This window comes from Argopecten irradians, chromosome 14 (genome assembly GCF_041381155.1).
Source record: "Argopecten irradians isolate NY chromosome 14, Ai_NY, whole genome shotgun sequence".
Taxonomy (NCBI): domain Eukaryota; kingdom Metazoa; phylum Mollusca; class Bivalvia; order Pectinida; family Pectinidae; genus Argopecten; species Argopecten irradians.
In genome coordinates, this window is record NC_091147.1 from 37,356,843 (window position 1) to 37,376,994 (window position 20,152).

At 33.8% G+C, this 20,152-nt stretch overlaps 1 protein-coding gene and 1 long non-coding RNA gene across 6 annotated transcripts in view; both read left to right on the forward strand.

Moving 5' to 3' along the window:
• Window positions 1-20,152, forward strand: part of LOC138307704 (FERM, ARHGEF and pleckstrin domain-containing protein 2-like) — a 129,654-nt gene that overhangs the window by 89,670 nt on the left and 19,832 nt on the right. The window lies entirely within an intron of this gene.
• Window positions 1,768-3,135, forward strand: LOC138307707 (uncharacterized). Its single transcript, XR_011206037.1, has 2 exons — window positions 1,768-2,339; window positions 2,456-3,135. It is a non-coding gene; the product is annotated as an uncharacterized lncRNA (long non-coding RNA).

Below are 20,152 nucleotides of genomic sequence, written 5' to 3' on the forward strand. Positions count from 1 at the left end.
TTTACTAATCCCACGTTCCGGTGATTACGACGTCAAAAATATCATGTCAAAAACATGACATTACAATCACCGAAAGGTGGGACTAATCGACGGTAAATTGTCCTTCACCTATGTTGTTTTGGGACCTCGAAACTGCCGTATTAATGAAAAATTAATAATAAACAATAAAAATATTGTTGTTGCAAATGGATAAAGATTATGCTTGAGATTATGCTGGAGTGTTAGATTGTTATAGATGAGATACCCGAACAGATTATCAATTGTGTTTAATTACTGTCATCTGTTGTGTACTGCCTGGAATCGTTTACAACTTTGATATAATATCACTTGTTTAACTATACAATTTCAATCATTTTTAGCTATTATATTTTCCAAGTATTTAGAACTTTTGAAGATATCTTCGGATATTAACTCTTTCACCCCTGAAATTTCATTATGGACTGCTCCAGTGCTTGATTTAGGAGAGTCTTAATGTGTCTTCATGGGTAAATGAGTTCTGCATCTAATTTACTTTTGTCTGCTTATCGGTCACTTAAGAACAAATATCTAAAAATAGATTGTTTTTATGGAGGCCTTGTTTTTATGCGAGAACATTTCGGTTTGTTTGTTTTTTTCTTCAATTTTCTTGATTCTTTCATTCAAAATATGCATACATAGTGGGACTTTCTTGTTGAATACCTAGCTTAAAATCCATGCTTATTAAAAGGTGTTTCATGTCAAGCCCAAGAATTTTTTTTAATATTTTTGCTTGCAACTCTCTGCAAGTAATATACTTAGTATGTCACTAAAGTTTAGCATTAAATTTCAAAGTAGTATGTGATTAACTATCCAAAAAAAAAATTTTATTTGAAAAATTTATAATTTCAATTTATTTTTCCACCAGAAAGTTATTAGCCAATATTGTCATAATCAAAATCAAATATTAATATTAATTAATTATTTGTTAAAAAAAATAACACATGTTCTGTGTATACACTTCAGGATTAGCTATTGCTATTACTGTTATTTTAAAGATCTGATCATTTCCAATGCTTTATCATTTCTTAAATCTTTTGAATGTATTTGAGAAATATTCATTTGATGGGTTGATTTCTTTTTTATAATATTTTAATTGATTAATAGTTTACATACAATTTACATTTTAATGTAGTTATAATGTCTTTTGTCTGATGATATAATGATCTTGATTAATGGTGTTTTGATTTTTACACATTCACCCCTGAAGACACATTTAGACTCTTCTCAATCAAAGATTAGACTAGTCCATTATGAAATTTCAGAGGTGAATGATGTAAAGTTTCCCCAGAACAAAGAATCATTCGTTCAAATCATGGTGAATTGTACAGAATGTTGATATTTTTAGCCTGTTGTATTAAGAGAATCATTGTAATTATTCATCAATTTAACTTTTACATCAGTCATCGTTAAATCATAGATTTACTCTAAGATATTTGTAAATTGTTGAAATATGTTAAATGACATTTTAATGCCTTTTACGGATTTTAGTCATGTCGAGTGTGATATTAGTATATAAATGTTTGATTTGTTTAATTAAGATAGTAAATATCAATTACATTCTTTGCACAAGCTTTTCTTAAATCTGGAAAAAAGGTGGAAAATAATAACTTCTTATGACTTTTTCTTGATTAAAAAAAGTTTTCAAAAATAGCACAAATAGGTAATCTCCCTTTTTGTAGTGATACTGAAGCTTTGCACATTGTAGATTTTTTTTTTTTTTTTTTTACATTTTATCTTTTACATTTTTATCTTTTGATTTACATATTTTTGAATAATAATCTAGCACGTGGACACCCATTAATCTGAACAATTTTAAAACAAACAAATTATATATTTTTACAAAAGAGTCCCAAATGCTCATCAGATGCCTATTAAAATTTGTCATTAATTGCATAAAATTTAAGGGAAATAACTCTTGCAGGACATGTTTATTGAATACATAATTCGACAATCCTTCAAATTCATAATTCAAGACAGTATGGGCTTAAGGAACAAAGTTGTCGGGATTACCATTGGTCCATTATATTCAAGACAAATCAAGAGGGTTTGATTTTCATTGTTTAAAAGAGATCGAAAATCTTTTGTCAAACCCAAGTACTAGCTGCTTTAGGCATAGCAAATGATGATTATTTTCATTTTAAAAGAGAAGGGGGGGTAATCTTTAATTAAATGAGAAGGGAAGGTTATCTTTTATTAAATGAGAAGGGGAGGTTATCTTTTATTAATAGGGAAGGGGAGGGAATCGTTAATTAAAAGGAAAGGGAGGTAATCATTTATTAATAGAGAAGGGGAGGTAATCATTTATTGATAGAGAAGGGGAGGTAATCTTTAATTAATAGAGAAGGGGAGGTAATCTTTAATTAAAAGAAAAGGGAGGTAATCATTTATTATTAATAGGAGAGAAGGGAGGTAATCTTTTATTAATAGAGAAGGGGAGGTAATCTTTAATTAAGAGAAAAGGGGAGGTAATCATTTATTAATAGAGAAGGGGAGGTAATCTTTATTAAACTGAAGGGGAGGTCATCTTTAGTAGTAAATAAGTAAATTATGAAGTAAGGGAAATAATCTTGATAGACAAGGGAGATAATCTTGATTTCTGTAGGGACCAAAACATTCAAAATATAATGTTATCTCCTTTGAATATCGTACAGTTACAGCGTAATCCACGTCCTAATTAAAAGTATTTGTGATTTTAGTATTAACTCATTCACCCCCGGAGATTTATATTGGACTATTCCAGTCTGTGAATTAGAAGAGCTAAAATGAGTCTATAGGGGTGAATAAGTAGACTGTAATCTAGTCAGTGAGTAGGTGGTGGTATGATTGTGATAAAACTCTCTCAAAGTCAGGTTCTTCTGGTTTTAGCCAAAAAAACATCTACAGTACCTTTTATCATTGGTATTTGCCATTAGGTCAAACAGAAGGTCATCTCTGACCTCTTCAGTAATTTCACAGCTTTTTTATCAGTGTGCATTGACTTGTTAGCTAGAGTTAGTCGAAAGCCAGATGTGCTTAAGCTTTGTATAACATGTCAGAAGGTTTTACGTTTATTCTACTGTAACATATCTGTCTTGCTGTTCACCTTTTCTCTAAGAAAAATAAACTGCTTGTCTAGATCGTGTTGTGTTGGTGTTTTTGTCCAAATACTGATTATATTTGTAAATAAATTAATATTCCTTCAGAAAGTCCATCCTCTCATCTCCCTCCTCCCTCCTTCACCCCCCAACAAAGAAAAATCATTCCCCTCATTTCATTACGGGAAAATGTTAATGCTACTGCCAATAAATTTACCGGCTGTTTCATCAGACGACACAAATTACTTGGCTAATATCCTAAAAAAATTAGCCAAATTCTTTGATATTTATAGAGCATTTATCTCCAAATCTAATTATATCTAATGTTATTAATGTGAAGCTTAGTTTGTGTGGGGAATGGCGTCTAGTCAACTCTGGGGTACAGCTAGCAAAAAAAACATGGAGGTGAAAGATAGAAAAACATCAGGCAGGAAATATTTGTTTTTGTCTCAAAATAAATTATGTTTCTCCAGCTGTATTCACTAACATATGTGTTATACAGCAGGGAAAATCAATGTCCAGAATTAATGCTCTTTTCTAGCAAAACTCATTAGATTTTAATATCAAATTTAAAAAAAATTTCTATTAGAACAGATAATCAGTTAAAATAGGGGGAAAAAATAACCTGTATAACGACAGAAAACTGGATGAAATAGAAAAAAAAAAATAACTCTATAACAATGAAATATCATATGAAACAGTAATCCCTCTTAATTGGAATTGAAATAATGGATCATTAATGATCCGATGAGGTTATGGCAAATATTGGAAGCCATTAGTAAAGGAGACTATGGATAAGCGCTATGTAGGTGATAAATGGAGACTGGTATTGACACAGGAAGTTCACCTCCTCACCCATATTGATAGGTGAAGGAAGGCTGCCATTAATATTTATCACTAGCCTGATAGTTCTGCTCAATCAGCTAAGAGATGATGAGGCTGGAATCAGTGCCAGAGCTATCACAGAAAAAAACTCCCCTCACTACAGAAGTGACATGGTCCAGATCAATAAACAGTCTAGTTCATTATGATATATAGGGGAACATCAGGGTATTCATCAGGTAGCTTCATTGATAAAATGTCTATGGAAATTTTTTTTTGCATTTCATTACACAAGGGGTTGACCAAAATTTTCAGGATTTCCCAGAATGCACTTGCGAAACTGTGATTGGCTGAATGCTGTTAGCTTTGTCTTATGGTGATGTGATGTGATTGGCCGACACATTCTGTAGATGTCAGTAACAAGTCTGAATTCCCACCTCCTTTCACGTTACATTTACATGTAGAATAGCTTGTGTAATTACGACCTGTGTGGAGAATGTCAGGTTTGGCACTCAGACAAGCTCTGGAAAGTGCAGCGACAAAAAAAAAAAAAACGACGGATGATATATATGATTATCCTATATCATTATCTACAATTGTATGTTTGACTTTTTCTCCCTGGTGTAGATCTGTATACAAAGTGTTAACATAGATCTCACACACCGGGATTTCGTTGAATCTGTTGCTGTCTGGCTTACTTACAGACTTTTAACTCTACTGATATTTTGTGTCTATATATATATGTTCATATGTAGAGCTTAAAATACATGTGTATCTGATAGTTACTCTGACTGTGAAATATTGATAAGATGAAGCTATTGATCATTTGATGTGTAGAACTCTACGGTGGCAAGTTAAAGTAATGGGAATTTTTCTAAATGATCCGAATGATAAGTGCATAAAAATGCCAGAAAGATTCCATTAAAATCAGTATGTATGATTTTGTTAGTGCAAAAAAAAAAAAAAAAAAAAAAAAAAAAGAATGCATGAAAGATTCCTTTAAAATCAGTATATGATTTTGTATTACTGCAAAAAAAAAAAAAAAAAATTCCAGAACAATTCCTATAAAACCAGTGTATAATTCTGTATTTGTTCAAAACAAATATGCATGAAAGATTTCTATATGTTATTTTTGTTCTAGTGGACAAAAATGTCTGAAAGATTCCTATAAAATCAGTATGTAATTCTGTGTTGCTGCTAACAATGGGTCCTAATTTCTAGGCGCATCAAATTTGTTTTCTTTTGCGTAACGAGCTTGTGTCTGAATTAATTTGCGACTGTCGATATGAGTCCCATATTTGTACATCATGACCTGCGTACTAATAGTTATTGATCCTCATTCACTGCCATATCTGTCGAGCTTGATTAGTGGTGGATGGGAGGGCGACAAATTAGCTGGAAAATGAATCTTGGATGTTTTCTTGTCTCTTAAATTCAAATTATGGTTGATATGATTTATTAATAAAACAGAGAAAAAAAAATCAATTATTTTTAATATCAAAACTAGCAAAAGAGAAAAAATGATTGAATACAAAAATAAGGATTGTATTGGTAAAGTTAAAGCTGTTAATTTAAAAAATAGACACTTAAAAGTGAAATAAAACAAAGGAGACTATCAGATTTATATTTTCTATGACAATGAATGTAAAAAGAATTAAAAAAATATTCCTAGATGTTCATTAATTCTAGGCTGTGTGCTATCATTTGACAAATTGGAATTGCATGCACATGGACTTGATGGACTAGAATCATTAACATGTTGTTTTGATTAACCTAGACTAAAACAGATACTTAATATTACACATGATGCAGGCAAGTCTAGATCTACTATTTTATATATAGGGGAGACAGGGTACAGATCAGTCTACTATTGTGTATAGGGGACACAAGGTACAGATCAGTCTACTATTATGTGTAGGGGACACAAGGTACAGATCAGTCTACTATTGTGTATAGGGAACACAAGGTACAGATCAGTCTACTATTGTGTATAGGGACAAAGGTACAATCAGTCTACATTGGGGACACAAGGTACAGATCAGTCTACTATTGTGTATAGGGGACACAAGGTACAGATCAGTCTACTATTGTGTATAGGGGACACAAGGTACAGATCAGTCTACTATTGTGTATAGGGGACACAAGGTACAGATCAGTCTACTATATGTGTATAGGGGACACAAGGTACAGTCATACTATATGTGTAGGGGACACAGGTACAGATCAGTCTACTATTGTGTATAGGGGACACAAGGTACAGATCAGTCTACTATTGTGTATAGGGGACACAAGGTACAGATCAGTCTACTATTGTGTATAGGGGACACAAGGTACAGATCAGTCTACTATTGTGTATAGGGGACACAAGGTACAGATCAGTCTACTATTGTGTATAGGGGACACAAGGTACAGATCAGTCTACTATTGTGTATAGGGGACACAAGGTACAGATCAGTCTACTATTGTGTATAGGGGACACAAGGTACAGATCAGTCTACTATTGTGTATAGGGGACACAAGGTACAGATCAGTCTACTATTGTGTATAGGGGACACAAGGTACAGATCAGTCTACTATTGTGTATAGGGGACACAAGGTACAGATCAGTCTACTATTGTGTATAGGGGACACAAGGACAGATCGTCTACTATTGTGTATACAAGTCAGTCTACTATTGTGTATAGGGGACACAAGGTACAGATCAGTCTACTATTGTGTATAGGGGACACAAGGTACAGATCAGTCTACTATTGTGTATAGGGGACACAAGGTACAGATCAGTCTACTATTGTGTATAGGGGACACAAGGTACAGATCAGTCTACTATTGTGTATAGGGGACACAAGGTACAGATCAGTCTACTATTGTGTATAGGGGACACAAGGTACAGATCAGTCTACTATTGTGTATAGGGGACACAAGGTACAGATCAGTCTACTATTGTGTATAGGGGACACAAGGTACAGATCAGTCTACTATTGTGTATAGGGGACACAAGGTACAGATCAGTCTACTATTGTGTATAGGGGACACAAGATCAGTCTACTATTGTGTATAGGGGACACAAGGTACAGATCAGTCTACTATTGTGTATAGGGGACACAAGGTACAGATCAGTCTACTATTGTGTATAGGGGACACAAGGTACAGATCAGTCTACTATTGTGTATAGGGGACACAAGGTACAGATCAGTCTACTATTGTGTATAGGGGACACAAGGTACAGATCAGTCTACTATTGTGTATAGGGGACACAAGGTACAGATCAGTCTACTATTGTGTATAGGGGACACAAGGTACAGATCAGTCTACTATTGTGTATAGGGGACACAAGGTACAGATCAGTCTACTATTGTGTATAGGGGACACAAGGTACAGATCAGTCTACTATTGTGTATAGGGGACACAAGGTACAGATCAGTCTACTATTGTGTATAGGGGACACAAGGTACAGATCAGTCTACTATTGTGTATAGGGGACACAAGGTACAGATCAGTCTACTATTGTGTATAGGGACACAAGGTACAGATCAGTCTACTATTGTGTATAGGGGACACAAGGTACAGTCTACTATTGTGTATAGGGGACACAAGGTACAGATCAGTCTACTATTGTGTATAGGGGACACAAGGTACAGATCAGTCTACTATTGTGTATAGGGGACACAAGGTACAGATCAGTCTACTATTGTGTATAGGGGACACAAGGTACAGATCAGTCTACTATTGTGTATAGGGGACACAAGGTACAGATCAGTCTACTATTGTGTATAGGGGACACAAGGTACAGATCAGTCTACTATTGTGTATAGGGGACACAAGGTACAGATCAGTCTACTATTGTGTATAGGGGACACAAGGTACAGTCTACTATTGTGTATAGGGGACACAAGGTACAGATCAGTCTACTATTGTGTATAGGGGACACAAGGTACAGATCAGTCTACTATTGTGTATAGGGGACACAAGGTACAGATCAGTCTACTATTGTGTATAGGGGACACAAGGTACAGATCAGTCTACTATTGTGTATAGGGACACAAGGTACAGATCAGTCTACTATTGTGTATAGGGGACACAAGGTACAGTCTACTATTGTGTATAGGGGAGACAAGGTACAGATCAGTCTACTATTGTGTATAGGGGACACAAGGTACAGATCAGTCTACTATTGTGTATAGGGGACACAAGGTACAGATCAGTCTACTATTGTGTATAGGGGACACAAGGTACAGTCTACTATTGTGTATAGGGGACACAAGGTACAGTCTACTATTGTGTATAGGGGACACAAGGTACAGATCAGTCTACTATTGTGTATAGGGGACACAAGGTACAGATCAGTCTACTATTGTGTATAGGGGACACAAGGTACAGATCAGTCTACTATTGTGTATAGGGGACACAAGGTACAGTACAGTATCTATCTACTATTGTGTATAGGGGACACAAGGTACAGATCAGTCTACTATTGTGTATAGGGGACACAAGGTACAGATCAGTCTACTATTGTGTATAGGGGACACAAGGTACAGATCAGTCTACTATTGTGTATAGGGGACACAAGGTACAGATCAGTCTACTATTGTGTATAGGGGACACAAGGTACAGATCAGTCTACTATTGTGTATAGGGACACAAGGTACAGATCAGTCTACTATTGTGTATAGGGGACACAAGGTACAGATCAGTCTACTATTGTGTATAGGGGACACAAGGTACAGATCAGTCTACTATTGTGTATAGGGGACACAAGGTACAGATCAGTCTACTATTGTGTATAGGGGACACAAGGTACAGATCAGTCTACTATTGTGTATAGGGGACACAAGGTACAGATCAGTCTACTATTGTGTATAGGGGACACAAGGTACAGATCAGTCTACTATTGTGTATAGGGGACACAAGGTACAGATCAGTCTACTATTGTGTATAGGGGACACAAGGTACAGATCAGTCTACTATTGTGTATAGGGGACACAAGGTACAGATCAGTCTACTATTGTGTATAGGGGACACAAGGTACAGTCTACTATTGTGTATAGGGGACACAAGGTACAGTCTACTATTGTGTATAGGGGACACAAGGTACAGATCAGTCTACTATTGTGTATAGGGAACACAAGGTACAGATCAGTCTACTATTGTGTATAGGGGACACAAGGTACAGATCAGTCTACTATTGTGTATAGGGGACACAAGGTACAGATCAGTCTACTATTGTGTATAGGGGACACAAGGTACAGATCAGTCTACTATTGTGTATAGGGGACACAAGGTACAGATCAGTCTACTATTGTGTATAGGGGACACAAGGTACAGATCAGTCTACTATTGTGTATTGTGTATAGGGGACACAAGGTACAGATCAGTCTACTATTGTGTATAGGGGACACAAGGTACAGATCAGTCTACTATTGTGTATAGGGGACACAAGGTACAGATCAGTCTACTATTGTGTATAATAAGGGGACACAAGGTACAGATCAGTCTACTATTGTGTATAGGGGACACAAGGTACAGTCTACTATTGTGTATAGGGGACACGAGGTACAGATCAGTCTTCCACAGTGTTTAGTATATCCTTACATTCAATCATATCCTGACCTGCTAAAATTGATCACTTCCCTAAACCGAACCCCCTCTTAACCGGCCAAATTAGTATTAAAAAAACAGTTTAAGGAAGTTCCACTGTATAGAGAAACCTGTCTATAAAGGATTCAAAGGAACATAGAAAATGTCTTTATAGACAACTGTCCTTTATACAGAGGTGAGTTATGAAGTAAATTGCACCAAATGGAGTAGATGAGTCTGTCCTTTATAGACAGGTGTCCTTTATACAGAGGTGTCCTTTATAGACAGGTGTCCTTTATACAGAGGTGTCCTTTATAGACAGGTGTCCTTTCTATAGAGGTGTCTTTTATAGACAGGTTTATCTGTATGATATTTTTCAGGTATTTTGGTTGTTAATTAACATGTATGATATATATGTTTGTGTTTAGATCTTAACATGGTGTTTAATCACTACAGGTAAATTTAATGAATTATTGATTATTAATGCTTGTATAGAACAGAATTGCAGCAAGTTAATATTGATGTAATTTGAGCCTTTATACAGAAATGTCAGATTTGGGAAAAATAATTATCATCTTCATACAAAGTATATAATCTCACTGGGACTGCGGTGACCTAATAGTACTGGTAAAAACATCCTGACATATTACCACAAGAATTCCAACTACTGGTGGTGATTTTGAATCTCATGTTGGGCTAAGTTGCCAGGTACTGATCGCTGGTCTGTGTTTTTCTTCTCTAGGTACTCTGGCTTTTCTACACCTAAACTACCACATCCTTAAATGATTCTGATTGTCAGTAGGACGTCCAAGAAACTGTCAAACCAAACCATTCTATAATCTTATTAAGTCAAAACACACAAAGTATATACTGTACTTGACTCAGTAAACACCCAAGGCAGTCAAAAAATAAAAAATGGAGAGGTGCTTAATAGGATCAAATTTGGGCTGATATTTCACTAAATACTTGCACAGAGTAAGTCATTAATCAATTTAAAAAAGAAATCAGATAGAGAAACCTACATGGTTTTCAAGTGAAAAACGAAGAAAAAATGGGGGAGGGACTCTTATAGGGACCAGGGGCTTATTGGATGGAATATGATATGTGCTATTTATAGAATCAGCCGCTAGGTCATGGTCTGACTGACGGATGAAGATAATCCAAGCCAGTGTTTAAATACTAATAATGATAATAAAAAATATTGTCTGTATTAGAAATTTTTTTAGAGATACACAAAATGCTAGAACCCTAATTACTGTGTTTTCGATAATTATTAGAAAGCATGGAATTCTGATGTTACCATGGTGATGTAACCTAAACCTGCGGCATTTTAATTCTAGACCAGAGACGGAAACACAAAGGATGTTTTATGGCATCCGGGGGTGTTTGAGAGTTTGAAGTATTTGACAGCAGTGGTTTTTAGAACCGTTGGGGACAGTTCGATAAATTGTAGAATCGCTACAGTGTAATCTTCTGACATAAACATACTCTTGGTAGAATTGAAATAATCAGGATCCTTGTGTTTTATTTGGCTTCAGAATCATAAAACAACAATCTTCAGAATCATAAAACAACAATCTTCAGAATCATAAAACAACGATCTTCAGAATCATAAAACAACAATCTTCAGAATCATAAAACAACGATCTTCAGAATCATAAAACAACAATCTTCAGAATCATAAAACAACGATCTTCAGAATCATAAAACAACAATCTTCAGAATCATAAAACAACGATCTTCAGAATCATAAATCATAAAGCAACGATCTTCAAAATCATAAAACAACGATCTTCAGAATTATAAAACAACGATCTTCAGAATCATAAAACAACAATCTTTAGAATTATAAAACAACGATCTTCAGAATCGTAAAACAACAATCTTCAGAATCATAAAAACAACAATCTTCAGAATTATAAAACAACAATCTTCAGAATTATAAAACAACAATCTTCAGAATTATAAAACAACGATCTTCAGAATTATAAAACAACAATCTTCAGAATTATAAAACAACAATCTTCAAAATCATAAAACAACAATCTTCAGAATCATAAAACAACAATCTTCAGAATCATAAAACAACAATCTTCAGAATCATAAAACAACAATCTTCAGAATTATAAAACAACGATCTTCAGAATCATAAAACAACAATCTTCAGAATCATAAAACAACAATCTTCAGAATCATAAAACAACAATCTTCAGAATCATAAAACAACAATCTTCAGAATCATAAAACAACAATCTTCAGAATCATAAAACAACAATCTTCAGAATCATAAAACAACAATCTTCAGAATTATATAAAACAACAATCTTCAAAATCATAAAACAACAATCTTCAGAATCATAAAACAACAATCTTCAGAATCATAAAACAACAATCTTCAGAATCATAAAACAACAATCTTCAGAATCATAAAACAACAATCTTCAGAATCATAAAACAACAATCTTCAGAATCATAAAACAACAATCTTCAGAATCATAAAACAACAATCTCAATCATAAAAAACAATCTTCAAAATCATAAAACAACAATCTTCAGAATCATAAAACAACAATCTTCAGAATCATAAAACAACAATCTTCAGAATCATAACAATCTTCAGAATCATAAAACAACAATCTTCAGAATCATAAAACAACGATCTTCAGAATCATAAAACAACAATCTTCAGAATCATAAAACAACAATCTTCAGAATCATAAAACAACAATCTTCAGAATCATAAAACAACAATCTTCAGAATCATAAAACAACAATCTTCAAAATCATAAAACAACAATCTTCAGAATTATAAAACAACAATCTTCAGAATTATAAAACAACAATCTTCAGAATCATAAAACAACAATCTTCAGAATCATAAAACAACAATCTTCAGAATCATAAAACAACGATCTTCAGAATCATAAAACAACAATCTTCAGAATCATAAAACAACAATCTTTAGAATCATAAAACAACGATCTTCAGAATCATAAAACAACAATCTTCAGAATCATAAAACAACGATCTTCAGAGTCATAAAACAACAATCTTCAGAATCATAAAACAACAACCAAACAAAAATTATGTAACTTTATATAGTCATCTTAGATTGGCTGAGTCTAACTTTCAACTGATTTTAACTCAAGACTGTTTCATTATATTAAGGCCTGGCTCCAATATCATAAAACAGTCTTAAAGTCAAAACAGTCTTAAGTTTACTCTTAGCCAATCACAGATGACATTACAAAAAGCTAAAGCCAATCACAGATGACATTACAAAAAACTACATAATTTTTGATTGGTTGAGCGGTTGAGCAAAAACTTGGTCTAAGACTGTTACATGATCCTGTGGCCAATCTTAGACTTCACTTTTGACTAAGCCAATGATTAATGACATAACTTTTTGTAACGTCATCTTTGATTAGCTTAGTCTAAAATTAAGACAGGTTTGGACTTAATTAAGTCTGATTCATGATTCTGATCCCTGGTCTCAAAGAGTCGTCTCAACCATTTCTTCTCGTCAGGACGTTGGGATGTAATTAAATAAGAAATCAAAGAAGAGAACAGTGATTTAGAATTCTTACGGGAAACATTACGACTTATTGATTACCGATTCTGTATGGTGTTCAAAAGCTTAATAATCCGATACCATCAGCATGTTGATTCTTATACAAATAGTTACGATGAATGTCTTGGGAGGTTTACTGAAGAATGAAAGGCAGTGTTGGATGATCTCCATGGTAACCAATTTTTTGATAAAAATATCTAATCAATAACATGCATTAAAGATTAATAGTGTTAACCTGTATCCATGGTGATCCAGATTTATCTCCCCTTTGTAACTGTTGCTTTCTAGGTAACATGGGCAGAAAGGTAAAATCGGAAAAATTTGAAATAATTCATGAACTCTTTTTTTTTAAGTCTTGAGTTGTTTTATCAAAAGGTCTTAAGTTGTTTTGAGATTCAAGCCTGAGATTGTCTTGTGAGTACGAACCTTGGAACTTCAATTGAAAAGAATAGTCCAGCAACAAAAATGCATTAGAAAGATCTTAATCTTGATATCTTAAAACGTCTTGGAAAAGTTTTGAGCTCTGCAAATATACCACATACCCAGTAACAGGCTTATTTAGTCATGCAATATGGCCGTGTCATAAATATCGTAAGACACATATTATAACACTATATTATGACATCACAATTAATAAGGACGTCATAATGTCGCATGATTGTCTTGATAGATAGAAATATCACATCCTGAGCCACTCTGATACAGAAACAAACATGTACGTTTTGTCTAATGTATTTTCCATTAATACTAGTTATATGATAAATAGAATCTTACACTTGCAGTTATATAATATGAAATTTATTTATTGTTACAGCTGGTGGCTTATCAAATTAACTTTAACTTTTTATTGCACTCATGCACTATTCCCTATACCGTATTCGACCCAATAAGCGCCCATGCCCCTATAAGCGCCCCTCCCAATTTTGAGGCCTTTATTTCAATTGCCCAGGCCTAAATAAAGACCAAAACCTGTACAGATTTGCAATAATTTCGTCCTATTAGAACTTATTAATTTTTAAACACCCTGGGCGCTTATTGGGTCAAATACAGTATCTCACTTTACTGATAGATTTTACATTTTGTCCAAGCTTATTTAGTTGATACTAAAAAGTCTACACTTTGATCAGTGTTAAAGTGACGAGTTTGGCTCCTCATACAAACTACAGCAATAGAAGGAGCTTAAGGGTTGATTTACATATACAATCAAACTAATCGTACGTTGTATCAGGACGGTGCTGCCCCCTGTTGTATCCGGACAACTTAGAGCTGGTGAGCGGGCTATATTTGATGGGGTAGGATGTATTCCCAGCTATTGGGAAAATTGATTTCACAAATGACCGGAGTCGACGGTCGAGGGTGATGAATTGCTGATGGAATTTCATATCAATATGTCACGAACTGATGTATGTCAATATTCGAGGCAGCGTTTGTGGCCGATAATTCATCGGAATATATTTAAGTCTCGCGTGTGGACAATGAAATATCTCATTTCTGTCATGTTCATACTGTGTAACGGTTTCATTTCGCTGGGTTTTTATTTTTGCAACGTTTTCACTGAAATCCATGACAACAACAAAGTATTCTGTAATTTAGGGATATAATAAAGAATGTATTGTAAAAATCTACAAATTGTAGGAATCATTGAACCATGCAAAATTGACCCTGCAAAATATTGACCCAGTTTAGTACTATACAGTACTGTTAAGATCAATGCAAAAATAGACTAAAATGATTTATGACATTAACAAGACTAAATTATATCTACATTACAGGAATCGTTGAACTGCAATTTAATCCCTATAAATATATCCCATAGAAGAAATGGCGAAATATGAATTGACCCTGTAAAATATTGACCTGTACAGTACCGTTAAGATCAATACAAAAATAGAATTTTTTCTTTAAAAACGATGGGTTCGTGTATTAAATGATTTATGGTATAACAAGACTAAATTTTATCTAAGAAAATCTATGTAGTAAATTTAAAATACAACTACAAGTAAATGTCACTGGCTCTACACAAAATGATTTGTAGTCAATAAAATGAATGGTCACAGTCTCAAGACAAGGTTTACTTGTGACGTATTAGACAAAAACTATTATCGTGCTTGTTTCTGTTCAAATAAATCAATTCAGAAAGTTGGACTTGTTGACAGATATAGATTTCAAATGGATGTAAAGACCTTGACATTTGATTGTCAGACAGATGACCTTTGACCTTGCTTTTCATACAGATGACCTTTATATTTTAATTGATTTGGATTGCCAGACACATGACCTTTAACTTTGATTGTCAGACAGTTGACCTTTAACCTTGATTGTCATACAGATGACCTTTTAACGTGAATGTTTTACCAGCTTGAAGAAGTTTGATGTTGTAAAATTATGGTTACCGTTCTAGACATTTTTCTTTGAGAATATTTAACAATTTGTTACAAAACATTCTTACTTAGTCTCACAATTATAATAGCAATGTAATGTAATAGAAACATCGCTTATAGGGGAGGTCGTCCTAAAATGACCCTAGCTGTTAGGACATCAATTTATTCGGCCATCAAATCAAGACTGGTGTTTCAAGAATCAATATTTCCTGTCTTAAAATAATTAATTTGCATAACACATATCTTGGTGTTTTAAATGTATTGCTTTATGAATATTTATTTTGCTTTAATGAATATGTAAATCAGTCAAGATATGGGTAAATAAAAATGAAATGATTACTCTGAGGCAATGTTATTATGCATAAATGAATATGTAAATTAGATTTCAACATGATATCTCGCTATCACTTGTTACAGTTTACAACCGTGAATATGTAAATTAGATTTCAACATGATATCTCGCTATCAATGGTTACAGTTTACATCAGTGAATATGTAAATGAGATTCGTGTTATTTGTTTTTACTGTTTTACAACCCAGTAAAACCAGTCCTGTAACGTAGCTGCTATTTCTCTAATTTAACCTAACATTCTGCTTAGAAATACTCATTCACTGTTGTAAACATTTTCCTTATATACATCATTAATGATGCTCCACCGCTGGTAAGTTTTCTCTATCAAAAACAGGAGCAGACGAATTATATTTTTTCTTCAGTTAAAAAAGTTACTTACTTTATACCATTGTCAGCTTTGAAAACTTGAGCTTATAATTTTACCTCAAGATAAAAGTATTAAAATTAATTAATTGCATTCCAGAAAAAATCAGTGGTACTGAAATTAATTAATTGCATCCTGAAAAAAATCTGTGGCACTATGTCCAATATGGAATGTAGTACTGTACTGATTATGCATGTAACAAAAGCAAACTTAATCATTTTCTACTATTTTTTGGGTTAATTTGACATAAATATACACGATTAAACACCAATTATTGTTCAAATGATGGGTATTGTTTATGCTCTGTCAGCAGTGGAGCATCTTTATCATGCAATCACAATAATGACTTTCTGCATACATATCAAGTTTTGTACATGTGTACTTCAAGCCCTCCACCTCTGTGTCACAAGTTCAAATTTCAATCTTGAATATTTGAAAAAAGGTATTCCCACCAAAATGATATTTTAAAGATTTTAGCCTTTTTGACCCCTGTGACCTTGAATGATGGTCAATGTCATTCATTTGAACAAACAACTGTAAATTCTGTATTTTCATTGGTCAATTTTGATTTAAAATTTTCACTCGAGTGAAAAATACCACATAAATTTTCTCTATAAAACCTTACTATCATATCATCATAGTATGTGTTGTGGCATATTCATCAATTCCCACATTTCGAAGACAATGACCAACATCAGCAACTAATGTAACATATACTTAACCAGACCTAGGCTCACAAAAACTAAACAAATTAAACTAAATAATCTAATCACACCTACTACAAAGTTCCTAGTTTTTACACACAATGTGACGCCCCTGTTACATATGTCTGTTGCTGATCACTATTGGATTGTAACGTATTACAACTGGTTGTTATTGTATTCTGTAGGACATCCTTTGTCTGGCCGCCAACCGTACAAATGATGTTACCATGGTAACAACTGGTGCTAAAAGTTTTCTGGGTCTACATGAAATATTGATGTGGATGTTTTTACCTCAGGAAAGCTGGTGACAAAAAAGTGTTGTAAACAAGTCAATATATATATCTTCTGTGTCTCTCTCCCTAATACCACACTGTGCTGTAATTTTGTAAACGCATCAATATTGAAGTTCTCTTTCCCTAACGCCAGGCAGATGTCGCATGGTCTTGGTAAACTGTCCGTCATCTAACAGGGGGAAAAATCGTACACAACATATCCTAGACTGACGGCACTCATTTACGACAGTCCACAGTCGGATGATACTCAGACTCCATTTTAAAATTTCAACAGATTTCTTGCATGTGAGAAACCAAACTCTTAATCTGTGAGGCTTAGTACCCAATGAGAAATTAGTTTTGTGTCGATCAAGGCATTTGTTATATCAAACTCATAATCTCACAGATGAGTTGACATTGAGTATGAGAGGATGGTACACCTTTGACTTTATATATCTCCATTTCATTTGATATCCTCACATTACTTCAATTTCAAATATAAAATTCTTGCATGTGGAAATAGCAGTTTTTCACTTTTCGGTGCCGTTCCTCCTGTACCAGAAGAGATTTATACAACTTCTGTTTCCCCTTCCACGTATGATATATTTTGCTAAAATCGGTTTCAAATTCCATGCAGAACTATGTGACAAGTAGCAATGCAAGTGATTTATCGCAATTTACACCAATTGGGCCCCACCCCTCCCCTCCTTCCCAAGGGGTCAGAGCCAAGATTCATTTTAACTCTGGTTCCCCCAAGAATGTTTTTGACCAAATTCGGTTACATTTCATACAGAACTTTATGACTAGAAGTGATATGAAGGGTTTACCTCTGTTTACCCCTATTGGGCCCCGCTTCTCCTACCCATGGGGTCAGAGCCAAGATTTATACAAACTCTATTCCTCTTCCCACAAAAGAAACCAAGACTAATTACAAATGAAGAAACAAAGAATTTTGTACAAACAAATAGAATTGTGTTATATTGTTTCACGAGATACTAAGTTTAGAGTAATTTGATGTCTTCACACAAGTCGGCTTTTCGCCCCTCAGTGAGACCAAATCCAATTACACGAATTGTAACCTGATTAGGTTAAGGGATCTAGAGGCTTTGCTATAATAATAACCTCCAAATTGAAGAGTTCGTATTGATCTGCAATCAGGGAAAATCATTGTGTTTATATCCCCTCCTTTCGAATCTTCGATCGGAATTCTTTTCACCACTTTATTTTTGTGTTTACATTATTTAATGTCTTCATTTTACGGGTAATAAATTCACGATCGAGGATGGTTACTGACAATCATGCATTCATTTACACATCTTATACAATTACTCTCGAAACATTTGAATTCACATTGAGGTTCCCTCGTGAAATTCACCAAAAATTTGTATCTCGCGAAAATTAAAGGAACATTATATACTGTACTTATCATGTACTTTGGAAACTTTTGAAAATGTTCTCATCATTAAGGATGATCAGAAGCAGATTTATTTTAAAAACCTGTGGTAGTTCAACTTATCATATCCCATTCAATAAGGAATACAATACAAATAAAACTACTGTGAAACTTGTATTTATCAACTATCAACAGCATTTCTCTACATTTAACTTACCATATTCAACCTCAATAAGCACCCCCTATCCTTATAGACCCCAACTCCTCTACTTGAGGCACCTCAAATAAAATTGTAGACTCAAAATATGAATTTGATTTTATTTCTTTTACAAAATCTTTTATGACATGCAATAATTTGTGAAAGTGTTCAAATTTAGTCCTATTAACGCTCCCATCCCAGTTACAGAGAATATAAATAAATACCTCAGGTGTTTATTGGGTCGAATACGGTACCATGACCATTGTAATTTAGATTTCTCTAACATACAGTTATATTCTGTAACGTCAAACGCTCGGGAACTTTGTGTTTAAAAATAGAACTCATTATTCATTGGAAATTAACATTCTTTTTCATTCTTTCACAAGACTATAGCCAAAACTGTCTGTTACAATTATGTCAAAAAATGAAAAAGGTTTTCCATCACTTTAAACAGTTCTAAAATTAGAGACTAAATTGGCAAAATAGACCAGAAAAACTCATAAGTCTCTTTAATGGCTGACTCCAAAGGAGCTAAAGAAAAAAAATTCTAAAAAAAAATATAATCTCAAGACATTCTCAATATTTGTAATTAAACACATTTCAGCAAACTTTATTTATTGAACTTTGCTGAGTAGAAAATAATTGTTTAAAAATGAATAAATTGATAAAAAAAATACTAATTATTAATTCTAATTTAACCACTTTATTAAATCATTCTTTCTGTTGAATCATAGTGTTTTAGTGACAAATGATTTAAGTATAAATTGCATTCTTCAAAATCACTGACAAGTTCTCCTTCATCTCTTAACTCATTTACCCCGAAGACATATTTGAACTCTTCGGATTCAAAAGCTAGAAGAGTCCATTATGAATTTCCAGGGGTCACTGAGGTTAAACTGAACCACAACAAATTGGAATTTATCTAAATATTTTCAAATAAATATTGAATTATCAATTTTAAATTAAAAGGCACATCTCGTTTTAATAACACATTGAAGCTAGATTTACTGTTTTATCAGTGGAGATATGTAATTCCAACAGTAATGACGGTGATCTACATGTGTTTGAAGGCTGTGTACACAGCCAGAATCTGCCATATGTTTTGGTGTTTAGGTACTTTAGAGGCTTCCTACGACCAAAGCAAACAATTCTCCCAACAGATTATTGTTATGATTTCTTTACAGGTCACATTTTGACATGTTTAGACAAGATTTTGTTGATAGAGTAACAGGAAATCCTATAGAGATGGCTTTCCTCATCATAAAACAAGAGTAAATCATGTATAAAGTCTAATCATGTATTAGATATATCAACCTGGGTAGAGAAATGTGCATAAGTTTGCAAGAATTGTCTCCCCTGTCATTTTAAAAGAGCTGAAACTAGAACAAGTAAAGATAAGTCCTTCAGAGTTGTCCCCCTTCCCATGGT